The following is an 8,181-nucleotide window of genomic DNA, read 5'->3' on the forward strand; positions in this document are numbered from 1 at the left end:
AGACCCGGACCGGTCCTAGGCTCGAGTTAGCCAAGTTCCAGGGGTTTTTACTTAGACCCGGACCAGTCCTAGGCTCGAGTTAGCCAAGTTCCAGGTCAACCTGTTTGGCTAGTCCAGGTTTTAAAACTTGGGTACAACCATCTATATATAAGCAAACCAAACTTGGTTTTTTCCTCTTAAGTGTTTGGTCTCCATGCAACTAAAAAAACTTTGGCCCCTCATTTTTTTATTTTGCACTTTTGGTTCCCTTGTCCAAATATTTTTGTTTTAATTTTTCACTTTTTTTTTTGTATTTTGATAACTTTGAGGAAAAAAAAAACAACATCAATGTTGACTCAATAAAATTGATCAATGATTTTGAAATTAGCATGTTAAAAATGGAATGCATTGAAAATAAATTTTTGAATTTTTAATTCTTTTGAAAGACATTGAAAAAGCCAAAAACAACATAAATACATCAAAAATATATTTGTTTGGGTTTTTTATTATTGTTTTTCTATTTTTTGATATTTTTTGGATATTTCAAAAAAAAAGTAAGAAAAATATGGGTAAAAAATCAGGATATGACATTTTATCTCCTCTTTACAATACTTATAGTATGAAGTATTGTAAGGGATTTTAGAAAGTAAAGTCATGAACAAAAAAAAAGGTGTGAAAGTTTTCCCAGGTTAAGAGAAAAATTAAGAGATGGTTATCTTTATACTTGTTTCAAAACTCATGTTTTTTCTTTGAAAATCATAGGTTTTCATTTTTTTAAGAAATTCTTTGAAAGAGAGATCAACTTGAAGAAAAATTACAATTTTAACCTTTTATAGAGTGATCATCTCAATGATATACTCATTTTGGAGAGTGATGACTTAAAAATAGAATGGTTTATGTTTGAGTGACCTACTCGTAGAGTGAAAAATATCTAGGATTTCTCATATATGGTATCTATTTGGGCGACATTCTCATATTCTATGATCAAGTAATGACATTATTAAATGATTGATATCTTATCCCGAATGCAAGAGTGTTGAAGTAATGAATAACTTGGTAAGACCGAGGTCAATCCATAGGGAGCTTATACAAAACCACAAATAATAAAAGGAACAGAGTTGAAGAGAACTTTGAGATATGACATTAATGTAACGATTAAACAAAGATAAAATAATTTTCAAGGTTTGAGGATCCAAGAATGATATTTGAAATAAATACAGTTCAAACTCTTTTTATTACTTAACTGGAAAACACACACAAAAAAGGTTCCAATCGGATGATTTATCATTAATGGTTTATTTTAAGTTATTAATATGATCATATTAATTATCTTATTTAAGTAATATCAATACTTGTAAATGTTGTCTAAGATTCATGGTATTAACCTATATTAATCAAAAATCAGGATTCTTTTATTGCATAGATGTCGATTATCCATATAGTAGTAAGCTATGAAAGAATCAAGTATTTATTGTGTCAAGGGTTATACATCATGAATCTAAACTCACCACTTAGTACGGTATTAAGATTGAGTAAAATAGCAATTATAAAACATACTAATAACAAACTTTATTGAATATGAACATTAAAATCCATGTTGAGCTTGTACTATAGTTGTCCTTACAACATTAGTATAATCTTTTTACCTTGGCAAAATTAAACTTAACTAAACATACAAAAAAAGAAAAATATAAATAAACAATATAAAAACATAACTATAATATAGATTAACTGAGTATAGTAAACGAAATAATAAGCATAAATAAGATATTAATGAGAATATATCATGAAATAAAACTTGAACATTACAAAAATTAAAAATAAAACAAAAGCATGATCTTAATCTAAATACTAGGATGTCTAAATACATGGCAAAAGGTCTCAAGTCAAAAGACAACAAAAAAATGGATTCATATTGCATCTACTAACAAGTATCACAAGACATTTCCAACCTTCAATTGACTTGAAATTATAACTCATTATAGACAATATGTTCAGAAACTCCTAATAAAATTTTAGTCTGAACCAACAATCAAAAGGAGAGTTATGCTCAATAGCATAAAATTAAATAATAGACAATATTATTTTATTCAACCTTTTCTTAGATCATATCAATACCTAAAGAATTTTGTTCATAAACAAACTTGCCTCAATTGTTTCATAAACTGCACTACCAAAAGTTAGCAAATACAAATGGAAACACCAACAGAAAAATTATCTCGGTAGATTATAATGACCTTTACCAACAAAATTTTTCATCCCTGTATCCATTGGTAAATATCGATAAAAAACTTTTTATTGGTATATACTAAGGGAATCATGGAGGTTAATATAGTGAGATTCAAAAAGACAAATTGTATAGTGATGTGATATTTTTACTAACAGAATGACTGCCAGAGTTACTAATGGAATAATTATGTTAGTAATGTTGTCAATAATATTTAATTTATGACCTGGCGATCGACCCCCCTCGCCCATGTCTCCTTCTTCCTTATATTTTTTTTTCTATAACAAACAGCCTCCCCCCCCCCCTAAATTTTAACATAATTCAACCTTCCACAGCAAATACAACCACCATAATACTCAATTTGTCATCATCCATATTATGATTCAAATTTTATTGAGGAGTCTTAAGAAAATTTACCCCTTTTGTATTTTGACTCAATTTTAAAATGTTGATGTTTTGCATATATTTTATGGTGTATATTTATTTTGTTTGGGTGTTTACTTGTTTTTTTATTTTTTTCTCATACAAATTTGTTGTATGAAGTTATGAATTGAATATGTTAAGGTTTGTTTTAGATTTTGTAAAATTATATTTGTTTGTAAATTGATGTAACCTATGTTGAATTTCTGACTTAGGTGTTTTGTGATAAAATAAATAATGACTTATTTAAGAGGTTCATTTTATATTTTGTCAATTTTATTATCGAGTTGAAATTTTTGGTAAATATGTAGAAATTTGAATTTATATGGGTAATTGATAATGAATTAAGAGTATTATTGAAATAGACCGAATAAGTTTTAGTTAAATCAATATTTTTCAAATTATTTAGTTTATATATTTAATTAATACATGTTGTCATCATTATTTTATATAGGTTTGATATAAGTAATGGATGATCATTCATAGATGTACATAGATTCATCTCCATAGTTATGGATGATGGATTATTATAATGGGGTTTAAGGTTTTATTAATTAAGCACTATTTAATCTAAGAAACATTAGTAGAGGTGATATTAGATGTTCATACAAGAGGTGTAAAACTAAAAAGTTTCCCGATCTAGAAGAAGTTCAAGGAGAAATACTTATATTGTTATGCACAAAAAAAGCCATATTTTTCTCATGATATCATAGTAGACAGAAAGATTGAGTCTACTTCTAGTTCTAACAACGAGTATGAAGTTCTAAATGACAAAAAAATGATATGAAGAAATAATGAGATATGAGGTAGTCATGCTTATGGTATTTATAAGTCATAGAGTTTATACTTGGATTTAGAGTGATGGCTTTGCTAGGATACTTTAGGGTGGTTGCTTGACCGTTTTTTATGATCGGCTTGCGATACTTTAGGGTGGTGAATCAAAAACTCTTGAAACCTGATTAGTACTTAAAAGTGCATTTTTATCATGGTTTTATATCATCATTTTACACTTGAAGTATCAATAACTCCTTAACTAAAATATGTTTTATAATAATGTATCTAATAATATAAGATACCTATAATTTATGGTAAATGTCTATTTTTAATGCAGATCTATCACATAAATGAAAGGATTGATTGATGACTTAAAGAACTTAAATTGCATGGATAAAGAGATGGTCAAACTTAGAGAAGAGATGTCGGTGCAATCCAAACCGGAACACTGTTCGGTAATTGGGCCATATCTGGAGCTACAGATCTCAGATTTAGGTCAAATTTATATGGATAGAAAGGTAAGACACATGCCTACAACTTTCATATGGAGCCCAAGATCTAAAAAGGCCATTATCAAGTCCAAATTGTAGCAACAACAAAGAAGCCCGAATCTGTCTTCCAGCCCGAGCACTGTTCGGTATTTTGGCCATATCTGGAGTTCTAGAAGTCCAAATGAGCTGAAGTTTTTACACAAGAAAGCTGAGACAATTGCCTACAACTTTCATGTTTGCAACTGGCTCCAATTTTGACGTTATCAATGACGTTTTGGGCAGACAAGAGAAGATAAGGATTGTCACCAAGTCAAAAGTTGGTCACCCACTTATCAATTAGTCATCAAATCAATAGTTCCCATTTTTGGCCTATAAAAGGAGGCATTTGCCATGCATTTAGGCATCTTGGTTTCCAGATCAAGATCATGCTCTTCCTTTCTCTCTTTGTATTTTTTATGCTTTGTTTTCATTAATATTAAGTTTATGCCTTTCATTTCCTTTCCTTTACTTAGTTAACTTTTATGTTCTTATTTTGTTTATCTATTTTGCTTTCTTTCATTATGTCTAGCTAAGTTAATTATGTCAAGGTGAAAAGGTTACACTAATGGTGTAAGAATAAGTATAATGTAAACTTAATATGGACTTTAATGTTTGATACTAACATGTTTTATATTTGTTATCTTGTTCACTCTTTAATACTTTGCTTGTTAAATGACTAATCTTGATTTATGTTGTATAACACTTGGTACAACAAATGCTTGGCACTTTCATAGCCCATAATGTATGGTATAACCGACACCTGAGCTATGAAAGGAACTTGATTTATTGTTAACATAAGTTATAATCATGAATGCTTGACGAGATTTACAAGTATTAGCATTAATTGAATAAGATGACTAATGTAATCATGTTAACAATATATAATCTGATTGGAACCTCCTTTGTGTGTGGTTTCCAATTCAATAATAAGAGTTTATACTATACTTGTTTGATATACCATTAGTGGAACCTCTAAAGAAGATTCAAGTAATGGATAGACAAGCTCATAAAGATTTGGTTATTAATGCTTTAAGGTTTTTGATTGCCACTTAGAGAGACGGAGAGGAGAGGTTTTACAAAGAGAGAGAGAGAGAGAGAGAGAGAGAAGATGAATAGAGAGAAAGGTAAGGGATGGGAGAAAAAAGATAAAGAGAATATGGGGGGGAAGAAAAGGTCAAAAAAAGGTCCAATGATATTTTAATATTTTTATTAAAATTTGAATATGGTATTGACCAAGGTTAGGATTCTAATCTCAGTTTGTTTGTTTTTTTTAATTGAAGTCAATATTTTATCAAAGAATCATCTCAACACAATAGTTTAAGCTATTAGGTGATGTCCTAATACATGACTTATATTATTATCTAACACATCCCTTTAAGTGAAAGCTCTTTGGGCTTGAAATCTACCTAGACCTACAGTACTATGTGCTTAATTTTTATCAAATAAATAGAAATACTAAGATTCGAACTCATTACTGCTTGGTCATCAAAGTTCTAATATCATATCAAATAATCATCTCAACCCAATAGTTTAAGTTGTTAGGTGAGGTTCCAGGTACGATTTATACTATTCTCTAACACATCCCCTCAAGTGAAAGCCTTTTGAGCTATAAACTTTCATAGACTCACACTATCTTATGCTTAATTTTTATTACATTAATAGGGATGGTGAGATTGGAACTTGTAACTGCTTGGTAATCAAGGTTTTGATACCATATTAAAGAATCATCTCAACCCAATAGCTTAAGCTGTTAGATGAGGTCCCAAAATATGATTTATATTATTTTCTAACATATATGATCCCAACAAGTTGTCTAAATTTAATTAAGTTAACTTAACTAATATAACTTTAAAATCAACTTAAATAGAGTTTTGAGTCATCAAGTTTTTAATTCAACCCATTATATCAAATTTAACAATTATAATCCTTATCATAACTTTCAGTCTCCAAAACCAAGGTTTGTATTAATAATTTTGTTTTCGGGATGTCTTATCTATAGCTTTAAAGATAAGTAAATGAGAAGGTAATAGCTTTCGTGACTCGTCTCACATGAAACTTATCATATAGGATTTTTCTAAGAAAAATTACAGCATTTTGACAATATTAAATATTTAGATGTGAAGCAGTTAAGCATACATAATGAGTAATTAGGAATTGTAATAAGTTAATGTCAATATCATAAGCAAATTTCTCAGGTCATTGCCAAAGACTCAGGTAAGCTAAGGTGACAGCAATTCCAGAAGCCAAAGATCTCACAAAACTTCCATTGAAAAAACTCATTGGTTCTTTAATGACACATGAAATCACTATGGATGAACAAGAATGAAAAGTAAATCCAGAGAAGATTTTGGCATTCAAAATCATACACCATACTAATGATGGTAAAGAAATTGAGGCTATTGCACTAATCACAAGACAATTCAATGTTAATTTAATATGCCTTGTAACTAATAAGTTAGCTATACATTACAATATTATATTCATTTAAATATATTTTTATTATTAATAAAGGCTTAATTTATCTTTAATATATAAAGGCTTAATTTATCTTTAATATATAAAGGCTTAATTTATCTTTAATATATAAAGGCTTAATTTATCTTTAATATATAAAGGCTTAATTTATCTTTAATATATAAAGGCTTAATTTATCTTTAATATATAAAGGCTTAATTTATCTTTAATATTCATATAATATTATATTAATGAATATAGAGTAAAGATAAAGTCCATAAGACAAAAATGTTTTATAAAGGGAATTATAAAGTTGTTATAATTATGGGATTCCTATCGCATCAAAGCATTATTAATAAAACGTTTCTAGTCAACACTTTCTTAAATACTGGATATTCATTAAAGCTGTAAAGACTGATACATATTTTATTATTTTCTTTATATAAAGAAGCAGTTATTCTCATAAGCTGAGATATAAGAGATACCTATAACTATGTTGGTACTTGTCATAAGACATGTACATTGAACTGACACATATGAGAATTTCATATGGAGAGATCATCTTTTTCTATGGAAAGACTCACATGATGGTTGTGTAAGTGATCTTTAAACTTGAGATTACTAAGTTATCTTATATTAAAAAAAAATATTATGTTTTGATCCTATTACATGATATATTAATAGAGGTAATGAAAGAGTAGACATCAAGTATAGCATATACTATATGAAGGTACTTGAGTGATCAAAAGAGGATTTTATTTGTTCTCAGATAGTATTTGATAGAACCAAAAGATTAATGTCTTCTTCCAAGTGTAGGAGTGTCAAAGTAATAAATAACCCAACAAGACCGGAGTCAAACCACAGGGAGGTTAATTGTATAAATTATACATAACAATAATACAACAACAACAACAACAATAGTAATAATAGTAATAATAATAATAATAATAATAATAATAATAAAGAAGTTGATGAGAACTTTGAGATGGAAGATTAACGTAAGGATTAAAAAATTGGAGATGGAAAATTAATGTAAGGATTAAACAATAATAATAACAAATGTCAAGGTTAGAGGTTCCACTAATGGTATGTCAAACAAGTATAGTATAAACTCTAACTATTCAATTCGAAACCACACACAAAAGGGGTTCTAATCAGATTATAAATTATTTACATGATTACATTAGTTATCTTATTTGATTAATGCTAATACTTGTAAATCTCGTCAGGCATTCATGATTATAACTTATGTTAACAACAAATCAAGTTCTTTTTATAGCTCAAGTGTCGGCTATACCATAAAGTATGAGCTATGAGAGTGTCAAGTATTTGTTATACCGAGTGTTATACAGCATAAATCTAAATTAACTATTTGATAAATAAAGTATTAAAAGTGAACAAGATAACAAATACAAAACATGTTAGTATCAAACATTAAGGTCCATGTGGAGTTTACACTATACTTATTCTTACACCATTAGTGTAACCTTTTCACCTTGATATAATAAACTTTACTAAACATAGTGAAAGAAAGAAAAATAAATAAACAAAATAAGAACATAAATAAGATATAACTTAACTAAGTAAAGGAAAGGAAATGAAAGACTTAAACTTGATACTATTGAAAGTAAAACCTAACCATTACAAAAATACAAAAAGAGAAAGCAACTTTTCCACAAAAAAAAAAGGTCATTTGGACTTCTAGAACTCTAGATATAGGACAAACACTAAATAGTATTTAGGCTGCAGGATAAATTCGGACTTCTTTGTTGTTGCTACAATTTGAACTTGAAAATG

Source organism: Populus euphratica, unplaced genomic scaffold (assembly GCF_000495115.2).
Source record: "Populus euphratica unplaced genomic scaffold, PopEup_1.0 scaffold752.1, whole genome shotgun sequence".
In the NCBI taxonomy this organism is placed as follows: Eukaryota; Viridiplantae; Streptophyta; class Magnoliopsida; order Malpighiales; family Salicaceae; genus Populus; species Populus euphratica.